Here is a 22,640-nt window from a genome sequence, read left to right on the forward strand (position 1 = left end):
AAGAAATAAAGTGAAAATTAAAGTTATTACATGAAATAATCCTACCTTTGTAGAAACAATAATTAAAACTGAAAAAAATTAAGAAGCATGGAAATTTCTAGTTAAGGTAATTTTAATAAATATTCTAATTCCCTCATTGTTCATGCATTCACTTACCAGGCAAGAGGAATGTGTAAAACGTCCCTGTACTCAATATCCTAAACATTGACATATAAGTAATATTTATGAATGCTTCCAAATATTAATATCAATATTAATATATGCATATTTTCTATGTATAAAGTATATAAATAAAAGCAATCACCATAACTAGTCAATGTAGTTCTCAAAGCTTGTTTTTTGTAAAGGGATGAGATTACATTATGTAGCAACTTTTAAGTGATGTTTTGTGTCTTGGAATTCCCTTGTTTTTCAGTTAGAGAGTTTATATAGTATAATAAAAGCATTAATATACTTAATCCATAAATATGTATGCACATAAGTTTTTATGCACTGAAAACAGACTTCAGCACTTAAGCCCTATTCAGCACGGTGTTTAAGTGCATGTTTAGCTTTCAGAATCTGTAGTGCCATTGAACACAATAATACTACCCAGATACTTCCAGTTAAGCTTGAGTTTAAATATCTTGTTGAGTTGGGGACCTAAATTGTTGACATAGGAAGGAAATTGCAAATGATGATTTATTTGTTGGATGTTAATTTGACACTCCTTAACACATTACTGACCAAGACCTACCTTGTTCACTTGGGAAGGCTGACAGAATTACAGACCAATACAGTATGTGATATATAGGTCAAGCATATAAGTTAAATTTAGTTATTTTCTTTAAAGTTAAAAAAGGAATATTGTTGCAAGCTAAATTGAAAAGCAATCAGTTTATGTTGGATGCTTTCAAATGGCTATTGTAGATAATCTGTAGACAGTGGGACAGAAATTCTGGTTTTTGCTCAGCCCTACCTAGGCTTCATCGTAGCTATCCCTGATTTACATCATTCAAGTAGAGCAGAATCTGGGCAATTGTCCATACGTACACTATTAAATAGCTAAAACAAATTAAATCAGAAAAGTTATTTATGTACACCACTGAACTGAGTTTAGTAACATTTGCTTATAGGGTAATAATATAAGGAATACAATCAATTTTTTGACCCTGGAGCATTTATCAGGGTTCAGTCTATTCTTCAACACCCAGTTATTTGTTTTTTTTTCTTCACTATATTAATCAAAAAGAGCCAGAACTCAAAATATTGCTCTCATGGCCAAAATCTAACTTTTGAGACACTTTTTACTACCTCATTACAAAAGACTACTATTATCTTTTTGCTTTTATTCTTGAAAATGAGCACAAATAAATGGAAAGCCAAGGATTTTAGCTTGTAAGCTCTTCTGGGAGGGTCTCACATTTTCTTTTAGGTTTGGAAATTGTCTAGCACACTGTGGGTGCTACCAACAACAAATAATAATTAATGTTTTTTATAGTGAGGCACATCAAAGAGAAGGGGATTAAAAATTACACATGTGTAAATGGCGGCCACGTGTCAGGGAAGGGATTGTCTCTGATTCTGTTTGTGCAGTGCTAGAACAATGGGGCCCCTAGACACCATCATAATAAACATAGTATGTAATACTAGTATTTGTTTCTTCCATGGCCAAGAGTTCAAGTCTCAGCCATGAGTACTAGAAGGTTACAGTGAGTGCGCAGATAGATGTTGGGGCGGGGATGCGGTTTCAAAAGCAGATTTCACCACCCCCAAATACCAGCAAGAATTTCTTACAACAGCAGCAGAGATTTAGCAGTTCTCACCCCCTGCTCACCCTTCTGGTGCATCTTCCCCACCCTCTTCTTTCCCTACAGACCAATCTGACAGTTCAAAAAGTAATTTTTGGAAACTGAGTATTTTCTTTGTAACTGAAACTGCTTCTACAGGGTCCTTGACTTTACAAGGACTGTGGAGGTCAACGCTAGGCATAATCATAGTATTTGTTTTTCAAGTGAACAATATATCTGAACAGCTAATTCCAGACTGGCTGCCAGATCAATTATACCCTAGAATTATGATAAAATCTGTAGAGAAAAAATGTAACTGGCATGGTATACAACAGTTTACATAATAATTAAAAACAGTAGGCAACTTAGGATTCTTGGATGTTCCAAAAGAATTCCATATCTGTTACAAAATATAAATCAAGTCTCATTTGTAAATGAGAGATGCCTGAAGGAAGATCACAATAGGCATAACTCTAATATGAATATGGATAACTATTCAAACACTATGAAGGCGGGAGGTTGTTCCTAAATGTGTGGAAGGATGGCTTTTTTACCACAGTCTGTTGAACATCCTCCATAGTCAGGGGCTATTTTGGGTCCAGTCCTAAGAAATGTGCCAGCTGTGATAATTAAGGTTAAAACTGTGCAAAATTAGAATGCAACTAATAAAAATCTATTCTAGAGTTCAAATAATTATGTTCTGCCACAGTACCAACAAATACTTGACTTTTTTTTCTTTTTTCTTTTTTTTTTTTACTTTAAGAAAGCCACATTTAAGGCAATGTCAAATATCCCAGAATTTTGTTGAAACTAAAAATGCATTATAGAGGAGTTAGAAATATATGAATAACAGGAGTGACTGTGACTGAAATTAATCTCAATTAAATCAGAAAAGGGCTACATATGCCAGTGTAGTTTCTGTGTATGCATCTCAAGGGCACAATAAACAAAGGAACAAGGCTTATCATGTCACTTAAACTATCTGGAAAGAAAGATATTGGTGTCTTTTGAAAAATAATCAGAATGGTTTAATGTGGAATTGCTACTAACAAGATTTTTTTCCCCAGATAGTCACAGAATTTCCACTAATAACACTTTTTTCTTTCAAAATATACACAGAGAGGAATTAAAATGAAATATATGGGGAACCAAAGAATAGATCGTGGGCAATACCAATGATGTTTCATCTTAAAACATGAGATGCTAACGCCAAGCACTCTTTAATAGTTATTTGCACTTCTGTAATTTACAGAGCAAGAAGAGGTGCTAGAATGGCCCTATACAGGTATTTGGCAAGGTTCCACATCAAAGATGTGTGGTCAAAGTAGGAAATTATCATACTAAAGGAAAACACAGAAGTTCACTACTTGAAGACCTGGTCTACACTACACATTTAAAATGAATTTAGCAGCGTTAAACCGATTTAACCCTGCACCTGTCCACACAACGAGGCCCTTAATATCGATATAAAGGGTTCTTTAAACAGGTTTATGTACTCCTCCTCGAAGAGAGGAGTAGTGCTGAAATTGGTATTACCATATTGGATTAGAGTTAGTGTGGCCGCAAATTGACGATATTGGTCTCCGGGCTGTATCCCACAGTGCACCATTGTGGCCGCTCTGGAAAGCAATCTGAACTCGGATGCACTGGCCAGGTAGACAGGAAAAGCCCCGCAAACTTTTGAATTTCATTTCCTGTTTGCTCAGCATGGAGCTCTGATCAGCACGGGTGGCGATGCAGTCTCAAATCCAAAAAGAGCTCCAGTGTGGACCGTACGGGAGATATTTGATCTGATCACTGTATGGAGAGACAAATCTGTTCTATCTGAGCTCTGTTACAGAAGACGAAATGCCAAAATATTTGGAAAAAATCTCCAGGCTATGATAGAGTCCACAGCACACTGCTGTGTGACAAGCGTAATGGAAAGCCAAAGAATCAAATAGACGCTCATGGAGGAAGGAAGTGGGGACTGAGGACTCCAGCTATCCCACAGTCCCTGCAGTCGCCGAAAAGTATTTGCATTCTTGGCTGAGCTCCCAATGCCTGTAGGGTCAAACACATTGTCCGGGGTGTCTGGGGTAGTTCAGGGTCTATCTCGTCAATTTACCCCCCACGCCCCCATGAAAGAAAAGGGAAAAAAATCGTTTCTTGACTTTTTTCAATGTCACCCTATGTCTACTGCATGCTGCTGATAGACGGGGTGCTGCAGCACTGAACAGCAGCATCCTCTCCCCTCCCCTCCCCGGTGGCAGATGGTACTGTACAAAAGGACTGATAGCCGTCATCGTCATCATCCCGTGAGTGCTCCTGGCTGGCCTCAGGTGAGGTCAGCTGGGGGCGCCTGGGTAAAAATAGGAATGACTCCCGGTTATTCCCGGCAGATGGTACAGAATGGCTGGTAACTGTCCTCATTATAGCAACTGGGGGCTGAGCTCGATCAGCCCCCTCCTTTCATGTCTAAAGAAAAGATTCTGTACTGCCTGGACTATCATAGCAGCGGGATGCTGGGCTCCTCTCCCCCGCACCGTTTAATATCCTGCCTGGACTATCATAGCAGCTGGAGGCTGCCTCCCTCTCATTTTATCTCACTAACAAGTCACCGTTTCTTATTCCTGCATTCTTTATTACTTCTTCACACAAATGGGGGGACACTGCCATGGTAGCCCAGGAGGGTTAGGGGAGAAGGGAAGCAATGAGTGGGGTTGTTGCAGAGGCAACCCCTAGAATGGCATGCAGCTCATCATTTCTGCGGGATCTGACATGGAGCGGCTGTGCTCTCTGGTTCTCTGATGCACTGGGTCTCTAGTACACTTGCCCCATATTCTAGGTAGGACTGACTCTATTTTTAGATAAAACATAAAGAAGGGAATGACCCAGAGAGTCATTCCCATTTTTGTCTTTGCGCCCCCGGCCGACCTCAGCGAGGCGAGCCACAAGCACCCATGACACCAGCAGACAGTATAGAATGACTGATAACCGTCATCTCATCGCCAATTTACAATGGCGCAGCAGATGGTACAGAACAACTGGTAACCGTCTCTGCTATCTTGCAAAGGCAAATGAATGCTGCTGTGTAACACTGCAGTACCGTATCTGTCAGCGGCATTCAGTACACATATGGTGACAATGACAAAAGGCAAAACAGGCTCCATGGTTGCCATGCTATGGTGTCTGCCAGCGCAATCCAGGGAAAAAGGGCATGAAATGATTGTCTGCCGTTGCTTTCACAGAGGAAGGAATGAGTGACGACATTTACCCAGAATCACCCGCGACACTGTTTTTGCACTATCAGGAATTGGGATCTCAACCCAGAATTCCAATGGGCGGGGGAGACTGCAGAAACTATGGGATAGCTACGGGATAGCTACCCACAGTGCAACGCTCCAGAAATCAACGCTAGCCTCGGTACATGGACGCACACCACCAAATTATTGTGCTTTGTGTGGCCGCGTGCACTCGACTTTATACAATCTGTTTTACAAAACCGGTTTATGTAAAATCGGAATAATCCTGCAGTGCAGACATACCCTTACAATCACCAGTGCAAGTACTATGCTCTATTTTAGAGGCTGATGATTCAAAATAAATAAATACATAAATAAAAAAAACAAGTGCAAAGCTAGGAGATAGATCCCTACATCAACCTTCACACTGAAGACATAAGAACGGCCATACTGGGTCAGAACAAAGGTCCATCTAGCCCAGTATCCTGTGTTCTGACAGTGGACAATGCCAGGTGCCCCAGAGGGGATGAACAGAACAGGTAATCATCAAGTGATCCATCCCCTGTTACCCATTTCCAGACTTTTCTAATGTTACTGTGCTTCTATTCTTCGTAATCTTTTTTTCACATCTAGGATAAGGGTTAAAACTTGAATTTAACTCATGACAGAGAAAATAATTAGGAGTCCATTGTGCACCTATGTAGAACTGAACTAGTCTTGGATGACACATATGACCAAGTGAAGAAGCAAATTTGATGGATGTATCTGCCAGCACTCTTCCAACTGAATCAGAAAACCACATCTAAACACAAATATAACAGAAATAGAGCAGTAGTGTAGAAGAAGGAGAGACTCTTACAGTACATATTTTCAGCAAATGAGGCATCTTCCAACCATACATTTCCATTCCACAGTTCATTAAAGGATTTTTTCTCTCATCCATCTTTATGTTTTCTTTAGGACCAGTATACATTTTTTTTCTGCAACTCTTGCTTCTACCAACACAAAACTATGAAGTATGGGAAGCAAACTTTTTTCTATTTCTTCTCTAAATTACCCTGGTGACAAAAAAAAATCAACTTTGATTTTAAGAACAGATAACTCCGTTTATGTGAGAGGGATTGTTTTTGCTACCACCAAGTAATCATCTTGGCCTTTGAGAGGATGATAGGTAAAAACTAAGAGGTGTGGTTTTTATGTTTTCAATTTTTTTTTATTTGCCAAAAGTGCAAATAACTTGTCCCTTCATCTTAAGAAGACACACCTTTTCTGGTACAGCCAAATTTTAATAGGATGCATGTACAAAAAGAATGCTATGGGTCCTATTAAATGCAATAGTCCAGATAATCAGTAACTGTAAATTAGTGTCTCCACTGAAATCAATGGGACTATGCAGATTTACATTATCAGAGGATTTCTCTAACATCATAGAATCACAGGGATAGAAGGGACTGCAAGGGTCATCCAGTATAATCCCCTGCCAAAATACAGGATTTATTGTGTCTAATCCATCCAAGACAGATGACTATCTAGCCTCCTTTTGAAAACCTCCAGTGTTAAGGAGCTTCCACAACCTCCCTTTATGTTCTCTAACATAGTGGTTCTCTAGCCTCCTAGTGGGCTGTGAGCAGGTTTCAGGGGGTCCACCAAGCAGGGCTGGCATTAGACTGGCTGGAGCCGAGGGCACAAAGTCAAAGTGATGGCACTTCTAGTGATGCCAGCCTAGATACTCCATTCTCTCACAAATGTCTTTGATACTTTTTTCTCTGTCTGTCCCCTTCTTAAACTGATTTATAAAGCCACATTTTCACTTTTAAGTCTCTCCTTAATCCTGACTTCTGCTGCAAAATATATATGAAATTGGACAAATAAGCCATATGTTTACTTTGAATATATGATTGCCCCTTCTTCTAAAATCAGTGACTCATTCTGACACCAATGTCACCCCAGTGTCATCCCTATGGGTGGTAGCAGATGTATGGGGACTTGTAGGTCAGCTTCCCAAAGGAAATCAGTGGTGTGGAGTCCAGATATATTCTATATGTTGTATTGGTCCTGAATTGAAATGGTCAAACAACATGCAGGGAAATTCCTTCTTCCAGGAATCTAAGACCAACACCAATGCCCATTTACCAAGGAGCAACTCTTCCTCAAGTATTAACTCTAACCAAACCCAAAGCAAAAGCAAACTCTCCTGCTGCTCACACACCACCCTCTTTCCCAAATCTACCTCTCCCAGCAACCATGCAAAATCCCAAACTCACAATAGAACATGTCTTCCTAAGAGTCAAAACTTGCTTGCACACTAAGAAAAACAATTTGGAAGACTACATATAAGAAGTTCACCTAAGGATATCTTCCATAACAATATATTTTAAAACTATATACAGAAAACCTCTTGTTTATTTCATCATGACATACAGTAGCCCTTGCTGAATATGTGCATTATTTTACTGATTTTATCCCATAATTTCTTTATAATTCCTTCCTTACTTTTTCTCACCTCACCTCCTGTCATATCATTTCTAATTTGGGCCAGCTTGTAAACCCTTGGTGAGGAGCTACTCAACAAGAATGTGAGTCATTTTGGTAATAGCCCTATAACTTGAGAAAGGGGTTAATCTTTAACCCCTTAATCTTTAACATAATCTTAACACATCTTGGTTTTGTTCTGTTTCAGAAGGTACCTAGTTTAAAATGTAGTTCAAATCCCTGCAAGAATCACCTAAAGATCAAGTTTCTCACAAAAGATCACTTACCCTTTCTTCCCTTTCCCTCTCATACCACTGTCTTTAACCATCCACCTAAAGAGGGAGTCCTTCCTTCCAACAGAGTTGTTTCCACTCCTGATTAACTATATTTAGCACAACGGTTCTATCTCTCCCTACTGTGTAGCCTACAGCTGACATGCTTTGGAATCATTTGCTCCTTTCTACCACAACAGGAGAGGTTCTCTGAGTCAGTGTCACTTCAGCTGAGTTCAGTGGGAACAAAGCATTATGGGGTACAACGGTCGCAGGCTAGCCAGCACCGGGAATCAGTATAGACTGACTTAAAGTCAGAAACAAACAGGTAGATGATCCAAAGAAGGGGGCAAAAATGCAGAGGGGAAAGTAGCAAGGAAGGAAAAGTGGTAAAGAAAGGCTTGTGAGATCAGAATAATGGGAAAAAGAACAATGAGAAGTGACAGCATAGACTGACAACGATGTAGCCAAGTGTGATCTGCCTAAATGGAATGCACCGCTTAAAAGACTCCATTTTTAGATGAATTTCAAACTCACTGAGCATGAAACTTGTCCTATCCCTAGTACATTCAGTATTGACTATTAAGTAGTAATTGTGTCTCAGTTTTGTGAATAAGGATCAAAATGATCAATCTCCCTAGTCTCTTCCTTAAAACTCTCAACAAAACTTTGTTTTAACTATGCAAACTGAAGCAGATTTTACTGAATCATGATCAGAGCATTCAAAGGGAAAAAACAAGCTTGCACATAAATGAGAGAAAGGAAAAATCTGTTAGCTAAAGCTGAATATATTTGGCATAAGTTTTTCAAGTACTATGAAAAATTTCAAATAAGAGAAAATATGTCCAATGAGGTTTAACAAGTCAAAATGCGTCTCTCTTTTTCCAGTGATATATCAGGGTTAAAATACTCCTTTGTACAATTTTAATTTAATCTTTAGCAGATTGTTTTTAATAAATTCTAAGTAATATGCAAAAATTAAATGGAACAACAAACTCAGAAATGGCTGCTCATGTAACTATAAAACAGGCTAGGGTGGAGTGGAGATAGGAAGGCATGTGACAATTTGGGAAAGCAGTGTGTACAATTTATCAACTCTGGCTGCTATATAAAAGTATGATGTTATTGTGAAAATTGCTGTATTACAAATGCCCCCCTGGAGGTGTATCCAGCATTGGCAGCAGAGCTGTCTCATGTCTCTGCCAGATCAGGAACAAAGATGAGTGGTTAAAACTTAGTGACCAGCTACTGAGGTGGAAACAGCTTAGAACAAAGACAGAACAAAGAAGCTAAGGTATAGGTAGGAGCATATACAAACAGATTCACATAGCCACACAGTGTGACTTGGGGTGTGACAAATGGGAATTTCAGGCAGGAGGATGGAAGGGATCTGACCAGGGGACAGAAAGCTCATTGTTTCACAACATTAGTGGTGCACAGAAGCAGAACAACTCTGGGTGGCTCAGAGGACTGTGACCCCAGCCCATGGTGTGCTTCAGAGTGGTAAAGAAATGGAGGCAGGGAAATGCTTGTAAGGTTTATTATTTTTGTTTGAATCTCTATTTCTTGTGTGATTAAGTAAAAAGCAACGTGTTAGAAATCCATGCAAAGTGTCTGTGTTACATGCTACACTTACCACTTGGTCCCTTGAAGAGATAAACCAGAGGGTTCACACCTTTGTGTAGAGTTCTGGGAGAGGATCTGTTTAGTATATTGGGGATTCTGAGGAGCCAGTACTGGTTCTGGGGGCTGGGCAGGGAATCACATGATCACTGCTCTCATGAAGCAGTACTAGATAGAGGAACTGCACTCTGATAGTGTGCATAGGCTCCCCAGTCAGGGTCAGTGATCAGCAAGATTCTGGAGGCTTAACACCCATGAATTTAACAGCTAAAGTCCCCTCATAGCAATATGGTGAGCTGCCAATAGGGTGAGCCCAACCAGAGCTGTGAAAGGGCACTCATGCTCCAAAACGTCTGTTAGTCTATAAGGTGCCACAGGACTCTTTGCTGCTTTTACAGATCCAGACTAACACGGCTACCCCTCTGATACTTGACACCATGCAAGGCACTGCATTTAGCCATATGGAGTGGAAATCCATCAACCTTATGAAGAAACTTGCACAAATACAGACAGATATCGTCTTCCTTTCCAAATGCAAACGGATGGACATCATACCAAATGGACTAAAGGTAAAAAATCCACTGCTATCTACATACTACACAGACCACAGTGAGAGATTATGCCATACTCTATCAAAGAAACTGAGAAACCACCTGATCAGCATCCTATACAGCAAACAGGAAAACATCAAAAAAGAGCTCTCCAACCTGGAGACTGTCATTAATAACCAAACTTCCATACAAATGGACTTCACTAAAATAAGACAGGAGATCTACATTACTCACTTCACCTCTCTACAAAGGAAAAAGGACTGTAAGCTGTCTAAACTCCTACCTGCCTCATGAGGCCACAACCATGGTACCCCCAACCCACCCAGCAATATCGTCAATCTATTCAACTACACACTCAGCCCAAAAGAAAAGTCAGTCCTATCTCGGGGACTCTCTTTCTGCCCTGCCACCCCCACCAACACGATACAGTTCTGCGGCGATCTGGAAGCTTACTTCCGCCGTCTCCGACTCAAAGAATACTTTCAGGACAACACTGAACAGCGCACTGATACACAGGTACCCTCCCACCAACAGCACAAGAAGAACAACTCCACATGGACTCCTCCTGAGAGTCAAAATAACAGTCTGGACCTCTACATTGAATGCTTCCGCTGACGTGCACAGGCAGAAATTGTGGAAAAACAACATCGCTTGCCTCATAACCTAAGTCGTGCAGAACGCAATGCCATCCACAGCCTCAGAAACCACCCAGACATTATCATCAAAGAGGCTGATAAAGGAGGTGCTGTTGTCATCATGAACAGCTCTGACTACCAAAAGGAGGCTGCCAGACAACTCTCCAACACCAAATTCTACAGGCCACTTCCCTCAGATCCCACTGAGGAATACACTAAGAAACTGCAACATCTACTCAGGACACTCCCTACACTAACACCGGAACAAATCAACATACCCTTAGAGCCCCGACCAGGGTTATTCTATCTACTACCCAAGATCCACAAACCCGGAAATCCTGGACACCCCATCATCTCGGGCATTGGCACTCTCACTGAAGGACTGTCTGGATATGTGGACTCTCTACTCAGACCCTACGCCACCAGCACTCCCAGCTATCTCCATGACACTACTGATTTCCTGAGGAAACTACAATGCATTGGTGACCTTCCAGAAAACACCATCCTAGCCACCATGGATGTAGAGGCTCTCTACACGAACATCCCACACACAGATGGAATACAAGTTGTCAGGAACAGTATCCCTGATGATGCTACAGCACAACTGGCTGCTAAGCTCTGTGCCTTTATCCTCACACACAATTATTTCAAATTTAATGACAATATATATCTCCAGATCAGTGGCACTGCTATGGGCACCCGCATGGCCCCACAATATGCCAATATTTTTATGGCCGACCTGGAACAACGCTTCCTCAGCTCTCGTCCTCTCATACCCCTTCTCTACCTACACTACATTGATGACATCTTCATCACCTGGGCCCATGGGAAGGAGTCTCTGGAAAAATTCCACCACGATTTCAACAGCTTCCACCCCACCATTAACCTCAGCCTGGACCAATCTACACGGGAGGTCCACTTCATAGACACCACAGTGCAAATAAGTGATGGTCACATTACCACCACCCTATACCGAAAACCCACCAACAGCTATGCCTACCTTCATGCCTCCAGCTTCCATCCCGGGCACATCACACGATCCATTATCTACAGCCAAGCACTGAGGTACAACTGCATCTGCTCTAACCCCTCAGACAGAGACCAACACCTACAAAATCTCCACCAAGCATTCTCAAAACTACAATACCCGCATGAAGAAATAAGGAAACAGATCAACAGAGCCAGACGTGTACCCAGAAGCCTCCTAATGCAAGACAAACCCAAGAAAGAAACCAACAGGACTCCACTGGCCATCACATACAGTCCCCAGCTAAAACATCTCCAACACATCATCAGGGACCTACAACTCATCCTGGACAATGATCCCACACTTTCACAGGCCTTGGGTGGCAGGCCAGTCCTGGCCCACAGGCAACCTGTTAACCTGAAACATATTCTCACCAGTAACTGCACACCACACCATAGTAACTCCAGCTCAGGGACCAGTCCATGCAACAAACCTCGATGCCAACTCTGCCCACATATCTACACCAGCGACACCATCACAGGACCTAACCAGATCAGCCACACCATCACCGGTTCATTCACCTGCACGTCCACCAATGTAATATACGCCATCATATGCCAGCAATGCCCCTCTGCTATGTACATCGGCCAAACTGGACAGTCGCTATGAAAAAGGATAAATGGACATAAATCAGATATTAGGAATGGCAATATACAAAACCCTGTAGGAGAACACTTCAGCCCTCCTGGCCACACTATAGCAGACCTTAAGGTGGCCATCCTGCAGCAAAAAAACTTCAGGACCAGACTTCAAAGAGAAACTGCTGAGCTTCAGTTCATCTGCAAATTTGACACCATCAGCTCAGGATTAAACAAAGACTATGAATGGCTTGCCAATTACAGACCCAGTCTCTCCTACCTTGGTTTTCACACCTCAACTGCTAGAACAGGGCCTCATCCTCCCTGACTGAACTACCTCGTTATCTATAGCTTGCCTGCATATATATACCTGCCCCTGGAAATTTCCAGTACATGCATCTGACAAAGTGGGTATTCACCCACGAAAGCTCATGCTCCAAAATGTCTGTTAGTCTATAAGGTGCCACAGGACTCTTTGCTGCTTTTACAGATCCCGACTAACACCGTTAACCCTCTGATACTTAGAAGAAAATTGTAACTTATGTTAGCTAGTATTATAGCAGTGTGGGAGCTCCTTTATAGTTTAGGTTGTATCATGACATCTGTTTAAAGGTTGACCTTTCTAAGTCCTCTAAAATTGACATGCTCAGTCAGATTTCTTTGAAATCTGTGGTGCCTCAGGAGGGTACTGGACAGGAGTAGTGAACCAAATTTTGAGTCTCTTGACAGTGAAGTTCTGGAAATATAAACACCAAAACAGAAAAAAAAGTAGCTATTTTTTTAAAAAAAGCTTCTAGGTTGCTTTTATTTGTACAGAGCTACAGATCACCCGACTGCTGTAATGCGGAGCAAAATGATTTCCATCTGTTGAGATTTACCAAAGATAGGTAAACTGTGTATAACGTGGCTCTTGTATGTGTAGAATCTGTAATAAACAAGAAGTATGTTCTGTCAAGGTTTGCCAGATATGAACAGTATGCTAAGTACAGTTAACACAGTGTGCTAGGGATTGTTAGTACAGATGTCTTTGTAGTAGTACCCTGAAAAAAACTGATATGAAGCAAGATAAGAAAAATGGAGTAAGGTCTCTAATTATACAGTAGAATTTATGGACTCTTCTACTTGTAAACAAGGTGAGTATAAATACATATCAAATTAAGTTCATACTTTGGGACAGACACAGACTGATGATATAAGTTGTGATTTCTGCAAAGCTGCTCCCCGGATTGTTAAAGTGTGAATCTTTTTGTATTGTACTGATCTATCTATGTTGATTGAGGAAAGGAATATGACATCTGATTAATCAATAATTTAAGCCAAACCACTAACACTTGTCTTTAAACAATAAGAGCTATCTACAAAATTCCCCTCACTCCCTGGTTTGAAACAGACAAAATATGCATCTTTCTGTGATACCACTTCATACCAATTCACTGCAGAATGCCCAGGAGCATTCAGCACCGAATTCTGTCTTAAATTCCATTTTACACATTTTGAGATGTGCAATTCACTGTAAGTGATGCAGACCTTGAAAAAAGTGATAAAAAGACAAGAAGTGGTTCAAGCAAACTTTGTGTGTGTAAATATCTATCCACCATTTGAAGTGAATCTGAGTGTTGATGGATAGGTACCATTTCTTTAAGGAAACATTTTTCAATAATTTGATTTTGTTGAAATATTTGCCTAGAGAGGAAACATTCTTTAGAATAACCCTTTGTAAATGTGCAGGAGTTTATATTTGTGCTTCAGACCACCAACTGCATGCAAGTCTCAAGCTACTATGACTCAGTTCAGGGAAAATACCTGTTTAGAGAAAAAGCAGCTAAATCCAGCATTTCATGTTCCTCCCCTTGCACTCACAAGAAGTGATCTATAAGAGTGACTGCTAAGGGATTGCTTGGCAGCAAAGAACAGTGCTTACTGGTTCAGGTGAACCGCAGAAGTTGGAGTTTACTGTTCATGGTGTGGTTATAATCAAATTTCATTATCTGGTTGTAAACATTGCCTAGAAACCTGTATGTTGACGAAGGAACTTTTCTGACTATGGCCAAAATTTTCAGAAGCAACTAGTGATTCTGATTCCCTCTGTTTTTGGGTAACTAAATTGAGAAATCTTAACAAGGCTTGACTATTTGAGGATGGGTGCTCAGAAATTTCTGAAAATCAGTTCCTTTTAAAACATCTCAGGTTGGACAGCCAAAAATTGAGACATCCAATATCAATAGTTATGTCTGAAAATCTTTGCCTGTGACTTCTTGTTTGGGATTTTTGGGGCCATATTACCACCTAACTACTACTCAGAAAAAAAAAGACATATAAATGTTGGAAAAGAGTTTATTGAAATTATCGCAACGAAGACAGAATCCTCATCACATCCCTCATAACCATATTTCAATATGTTCCTGTAAATCCCTCTGGCTTTCCATGAGTACTTTTTGCTTGCAGTATGGGTCATGGCTATCTCTCCTTAACATTGAAAATTAAAACATTATGCTCTGGCACTATAGATCACTGCTATCCATTATTCACAGTTTGTATGCAACCAGATAATTAACTGATAATTGAGCAATGTGTATAAAGTATAGTACAAGTTCAAGAAAATTTCCTTCTACTAAAGCTTGAATGACATATGTACCAAGAACTATGGTACTGAGTTCCCTATGTTTTGTATTTTGTCAATTTAACTTTTCCTTTATTAGAGCTATTTAAAATACAGAAGGTATTTTAAACTTTAAAATTATATTTATATAATGAAGCCATTGAATACTCTTAAAATATGATATTTTTGTTAAAAAGCAAGCAAACAAAAAGAAAGCAACTTACATGATTTTTTCCTCTCTTAAACAGGTTGATATTGTAAAATAGTATGTCAAACATTGAAAGGGTTACTATCATTCTGAACTCTAACTAAATCAGGGGTAGGCAACCTATGGCACGCGTGCCAAAGGCAGCACGCAAGCTGATTTTCAGTGGCACTCACACTGCTCAGGTCCTGGCCACTGGTCCGGGGGCTCGACATATTAATTTAATTTTAAATGAAGCTTCTTAAACATTTTTAAAACCTTATTTACTTTACATACAACTATAGTTTAGTTATATATGATAGACTTATAGAAAGAGACCTTCTAAAAACATTAAAATGTATTACTGGCACACGAAACCTTAAATTAGAGTGAATAAATGAAGACTCAGCACACCACTTCTGAAAGGTTGCCGACCCCTGAACTAAATGGACAGATTTTAAACATAAGAGGAAGAGAGAGGGAGACTGAGACTATAAAGGCAGCCAGGTTTTCTCTGGCTCCTTCAGCGTCAACACAGAGAAGTTGTGGTAAATCATGCATTTTCACTCTTAAATGTGCAAATTGATGAAGCTAAATAAATAACTGCACTTTTCCACTGAAGCTCATGGTTTGTAAAGCTGTCACTGCTGACACTTGGTTGATAGCACTGGGGAAATGACTGCGCACAACACAACAAGAATGCAGATTGAGTCGCTCCGACTTTGGGTGTCTTGGGAGCTTGCTAAACATTTTATTCGGGAACCACATCCTGTCACTCCTCTCAGCAACCAAAAAAGGTGCTTTATCATACAGATCATATATTACACATCTCAGCTGTATTGAGTGAAGACAACTCTGATTGAATTGACAGCTGTACCTATTCTTGCTAATAGTAATGTTATCCATAAACTCCATTGGCACTTTTCAAAGTTTGCTGCTGGAAAAGCCATGGAGTAATTCCAGAATTATTTCACTTAGTGTGGAGGAAATCATAGTGACGTCAAAACAAGCATACAACAACCATTTGTGTTTATTTGGAGAGTCTATATATTTGTGTTTAGAGGCTTGTCCTATAGCTCAAAGATGAATGAGGAGGAAGATAGATATGTGGTGTCTTATTTTAGCAGATTTAAGAAAATAGTGAGCCAACAGAGGATTTCATGGGCAAATTAGTTTCCTGAAATATTCTTATACTATGTCCTGATCACTTACAACACAAGTTTCTTGGAAGTCTTAGAATGGAATGAAAAGCACCAATGTTTCCCATTGTTCTCTCACATGCAATCCATTTATTGTTTTGGTATACAGCTACTTCCTCACATCCAGCAGAATTGGATGAAAGCTTAGGGAAAATATCAACATTTCATGAAAATTCATCTCTACTTTGCCATGTTTAACACTTGATTCCCACTGCTAACAGTTCACAGCCCTTTATTCTATAGCCACTCTAAGTGTTGAATTTTTATCTATAACTGCAGAATTGAACCCTAATTTTTCAAATGTTTCCTAATGGTGGGGCTAGGAAACAGCTTACCTGCCACATCTCACCAATTCCAAAAGACCATTTCATTAATAAAAAGGGGGAAACCAGAGCTAACTATCTAGCAGATCAGCATGCTCCAAGACAAGATAAAAATAGCAATGGATTCTGCTGGTCTTCTCAGAAGTATTATTCTGACTTTGCTGCTGAACCAGAAGCCTATGAGGCTGCAGTCAATGTAAAGAAAACAATGCTGAAGGGGAAGATACAAGGTGAGCCTGAGGTCAATCTGTAATTCTATGTTGCCTGGTGCCATCTTGTGATGCACAATCTTCCTTACCCTTCCACCAACCCTTAGAAATCTGAACTGTATGTGATTTAGATGAGACATGGAACTTCAATCTGGCAAAAAAACTGAAAATTATTTACATAATACATACTGCTCTTGAGAAGTTCCTTTCTATGTGGCATTTAGCACTGCAATAAAGTTTTAAACACATTCATTGCAAATTATACCAGTTTACTGCAATGTCTAGCCTGAAGATTAGTGCCATGGCTGTGGCTAGATATATCTAAGTATCTAGATCAGAGGTGGGTAAACTACGGTCCGCCTGACTGGAAAGGCTAGCCCCTGACCCCTCCCCCACTGTCTCCCCTCCACTGCAGCCACGCCCCATGTGTGGGCAGCGCTCTGGGCGGCATGGCTGCATAATCCTGCAGGGCAGCATGACAGAACATCTGGCTCCGGCCAGGTGGTGTGGCTGCCAGACTGCTGCTCTGAGCGGCATGGTAAGGGGCCTGGGGAATTGGATAAGGGGTGGGGAATCCAGGGGGGCAGTCAGGGGACAGGGAGCAGGGGGGGTTGGATAGGGGGTGGGATCCTGGGAGGCAGTTAGGTGTGGGGGATCCAAGGAGGGGGCAATCAGAGGACAAGAAGCAGGGGGGTTGGAGGGCTGGGGGGGTTCTGAGGAAGGCAGTCAGGATGCAGGAAGTGGGAGGGGTCAGACAGGCGGTGGGGGCCAGGCTGTTTGGGGAGATACAGCCTTCCCTACCTGGCCCTCCATACAGTTTTGCAACCCTGATGTGGCTCTCGGGCCAAAAAGTTTGCCCACCCTGATCTAGATTAAACAGCTGAACAAAAATAAAGAGAAGAGACATGCACTGTCCATCATATTGAGAAGGCCACAAAGACCTCGACTGTGGCAAACAGTCATGGGGAGTGATTTCCAAAAGTGTATCATTACTGCAGTAGAATCTAGAATTGATCAAATAAAATTTCTAAAGTTCTGACTACATGGGATTTGCCAGATGATTGCAAGACAATGCCATAAAATCTCATATAATCCAAAAGAGTGTTCCAGGAAAAATAATCTAGTTTACCAACTGATTAAAGATCTAATTCAGGTGGAGGGAGAGCAGAATGTTCTCTCTCAACACAAGTGTATCCTAATCATAATATATATATATATATATATATATATATATATATATATATATATATATATATAATCAGTTACTGTGCTAGTTATCCTACCTATTATACAGTAAAAGAAAAATATTTTAAAGGGTAATAAAGAGAGAGGACTAAGGAAAAGAGGGATGATCATTTAGTTTCATACAAGTCCTGCCACTTATGTCTAGAGGTGAGAATTTATTGTGTTTTAAAGACGGAAGGAGCAGAGAGAGGATAGGGATGTGCAAATGATTCACACAGAACCCAGAAACCTCTTTAAATCACAATAGTTTGGACTTTGTAGAAAGCTCTCCTGACTAATTCCTGCAAATGGACCCTGCAACATATGCATAACTTGAGTGGAAGTTCCTTTACTCGTCCACTTGACAGTGCAGGCAGACAAATCATACATTTTGGGGGATGCTGTTATAGTTAGATAACATTTGTTTGTTTTTTTAAAGCTGATTGCTTTAAAAACAAAAATGGATAGTGATAAAGAGTTTTGAAAAAGGTAAGGTCGCTATGAAGGCTGGAGAACTCTTACATTGAAAATGTAAGCTTTCCAGCAGGTTTGAGTTTGCATTAAGGAGCTCAGATCCATTCTTTTGTTATCCCCAATCTAATTCTGAAATCAATAAAGAAATTTAGATTTGAAATGCTGAGCTATAAGAAAACATTAATAAATGTGGTGGCTAGATCTAGAAAATGTTAGGTCTACTTGGCTTTTTTGAACTATAGAGACAAAAAGGCATGTAAGTTGTTGAAGTGCTTATTTGTGATTCTAAAGTCTTGTTTGAAAAGTCTTTGGAAACTTCCAGATTAAATTATTGTGTTATATTTGTTTATCACCAGTAAAAACTGCAGCATTGCAGATCACTTTTTCCTTTATTTGCCAGTTCCTCCTTGTGATGAGTATTGGAACTAATTGAAAAAAAATATAAAAGAAATTTAATACAAAGATTCATGTTATGCATGAAGATAATAAAGGTCTTGAAATTACAATGACTTTGTGGGTGATATTTTTCTTTTGACCAGTAGAGAAATCAGCAGCAAAATCACAATGCACTTCTCAAATGCCCTACCTTCTATCCCTCAGAAGACTCAAAGTCACATGTTTATGTAACCCACACTTAAAACAGTATGGCTTTCAAGCCCTCTCAAGGGGCTAGAGCACAAAAAGAAGTCTAAGAGTCTGCTACTGGCTTTGAGTGAACAGACCTGGGTCAACATGATGTAGGATAATGCATTCCTTCCCAGACCTGGACTTAGAACAGTTCTGGACTCAGACAACTATAAGACAATTGAAAAGAAACTCAAGAGAAAAATAACAAGGAGTCCGGTGGCACCTTAAATACTAACAGATTTATTCGGGCATAAGCTTTCGTAAGTAAAAACCTCATTTCTTCAGAGAGGTTTTTTACCTATGAAAGTTTACGCCCGAATAAATCCATTAATCTTTAACGTGTCACCGAACTCCTTGTTGTTTTTTGTGGATACAAACTAACACGGCTACCCCCTGATTCAAGAGAAAAATAAATCTTATTCTCTGCAGGATCCTTGTAATCCCAACCATAACACATTAATTACACTGTCACTCCCCTTAAAGCCCCTGCATCATGACTACCCTTTTTTTCTAGCAGAGAAGGTTGACATGGTATCCAATGGAACTTATCAACATAATTTCCTGAAAGAAATGAAAGGATCACAGGGGAAAGTCACATTCTTTTAACACCTCCCACATGTCTAGTAATGCTCATTATGCTGCCTCCACAGGGTTCTGTGTGCCCAAATTACATTAAAAAGATTATTTGGGCATCCCAGTACACTTTATCCTACCACTGGAGATACCGTCAGACCAAAAGACTGGCCACAGCATATTTTAAGATTTTATTTCACTGAAGATTGTGCTATTTCATTCATTCCCATAATAGTGACCTGATCTTAGCCAAGTTCCAATAAATAAATAAGTATAGAACCTGTACTTTTTACTAATATCACGCAACCAGAGAAATGTAAGGCTTGATGGTTCCAGTCCCTTGTGCTGGGCAGGAGTAGGTATACCCAGACCATCCCTGACAGGTGTTTGTCTAAGCTGTTCTTATAGACCTCCAATGACAAAGATTCTACAATTTCCTTGGAAAAACTACCCTTATACACCTCTGCCCCATTATAACGTCACCCGATATAACATGAATTCGGATATAACGTGGTAAAGTAGCGCTCTGGGGGGGCGTGGCTGTGCACTCTGGTGGATCAAATCAAGTTCGATACAGCACAGTTTCACCTATAATGCGGTAAGATTTTTTGGCTCCCGAGGACAGCGTTATATTGAGGTAGAGGTGTAGTAAGTATCTAACCTAAATCTTCCTTGCTGCATCTCAAGCCCCTTACATCTTGTCATATCTTCAGTAAACATGGAGAACAATCGCTCACCATCCTCTTTATAAAAAGGCCTTAACATATTTGAAGACTGTTGTGAGGTTCCCCCAACTTCAACTTCTTCTCAGACTAAACATCCAGTTTTTTAACCTTTCCTCATAAGTCAGGTTTTCAGAACCTTTTTTAAATTTTTGTTGCTGTCCTCTGCATTGTCTTCAGTTTATCCACATCTTTCTTAATGTGTGACACCCAGAATTGGACACAATCATCCACCTGAGGCCTAACCAGTGCCAAGAAGGACAATTAGTTCCTGGGTCTTACATATGACACTCCTGTTAGATCAGAGATTGGCAACCTTTGGCAGGCAGCCCACCAGGGGGCTGGGCTGGTTTGTTTATGTGCCACATCTGCAGGTTTGGACGATCGTGACTTCTACTGGCTGCTGTTCGTTGCTCCAGGCCAATCGGGGCTGTGGGAAGCGACGCGGGCCAAGGGATGTGCTGGCCGCGGCTTCCCATAGCCCCCATTGACCTAGAGCAGCAAACCACAGCCAGTGGGAACCACGATTGGCTGAACCTGTGGACGTGGCAGGTAAACAAACTGGCCTGGCCTGCCAGGGTGCTTACCCTGGCGAGCTGTGTGCCAAAAGTTACCAATTCCTGTGTTAGATAATCTCAGAATGATATTATCCTACGTATTCCTTATGGAACATTTTTTTCTTTTACTTTTAAAAACATAATGCAATTACTCAATCTGGTCAAAATAGAACAAGGTATGTTGTTAAATAATAATTTTTCTGAAAACGAACATATGGTTTGTAAAACAACAAATGAAGATTGTGTAGGAGCTCCTTGCTAGTATGTTCCAAAAATTATCCACGAAAAAGGTCTTAGAATGCATCATTGCATCAATAGTTAAATTTATATTTCTTTTATATAAACCATAGAAATTTTTTTTTAATTTCAAATGAATTTTTCTGAATAATAGGTATGCCTTTTGAGCAAGCTCATTGATATCCCAATTATGGGCCATGAGACACTGTTTTAAAGTAATATTAAAAAAATAAGTTCCTTTTATTATTAAATTCAAGAAATCTTGGCCAAAATTTGAATGCCTAAAGTTAGAGGTGACCTTTATTCCAGAAATACTTTGCACGTCAGCTCCCGTTGACTTCAATGACCATCTCCTTTAAATACCAAACCACTTGCATTTGGGTGCTTGAATATGGGGTGCAAGAAGCTAACTTTATATGCCTAAATTTGAACATTTGAGCCCTTATTTCTAAGTATCCATAGTATATAGAAGGGTTTTAGAAATATAAATCTCACAATGGAGCCAATACGATTGAGATCCTGCTCACAACTTTCAATGTATAACATCAAAGGTACTTATCCGTTGATTGACAAAGTCTGAAGTCCTCCCTCTGGGCATTAGCTAGTATTTACAGAGGATGATCTTCTATCCTGAGAGCTTAAATATTACTTTTGTTTTTTATTACTCTGGAAGAAATGAATTTTGTGCAAAAAGTGGACCCAAAAGGTAAGCTCCACACTTATGAAATGTAATGTGATTTCAGAAGCATGTTTTAATCAGATAGCCCCAGTGAAGTCAAGATTAAAAAATCAAAGGTATCATTTCTCATTTTTTACCCAGCTGATATTTAACAAGCCATCTCACAACGACTTGCAGGAGGGAAGAATTAATATTTAAGATAACCATGGGAAAAACAGTAGGCAAAATTAAAGACAGAATCACAGAATATAGAGATGGAAAATTCTAGCTCGAAATCTAATCTATTTGCCTGCCATTGAAAGATTGTTTCTTATTCAATCTTTACTAGTCTACTCTACAATCTAGTTTCTAAGGTGCCAAGCAACAGGATTTCCACCATTGTACAGTTATTCTTAGAAAGAAGGCCAGGAGACACCTGACATGGATTTAATCAGGCCACAAATTATTATCAGATGTCTGGACTACCTGGCATATAAAAGCTTACAGTGCAAACAATTCCAGGTTCATTCAATAACTAATGGGGGCTTCTGTCAGCCCCCCTCATTTTCTATCTAGGTCACCTAGCCAACCCATGGCTGGGACCTTACCATCCATCCCCCTACCCTCATAGGAGGGTTAAGGTGGGCTATAAGAAGAGGGGTTGGCTCCCTGCCAAATCAATCATAGGAGCCCCAAACTGCCTCTCCCTCCCCCCGTTCCATTCCTTTAACCAACACCTCCTTTTTAAGTCCTTCACCAAGCCATTTATCCTGTCAGTGGATGCCTTCCCTAAGGAGTATCTGCACAGGACCACCTCACACTTACAAAATGAGTGGTGACATATAACCTAACCTTCTTTTCTCCTCACTATAACAGCCTCCCTGAAACGCGCTGCGGGAAAGG

Source organism: Gopherus flavomarginatus, chromosome 1 (genome assembly GCF_025201925.1).
Source record: "Gopherus flavomarginatus isolate rGopFla2 chromosome 1, rGopFla2.mat.asm, whole genome shotgun sequence".
NCBI classification, from domain to species: domain Eukaryota; kingdom Metazoa; phylum Chordata; order Testudines; family Testudinidae; genus Gopherus; species Gopherus flavomarginatus.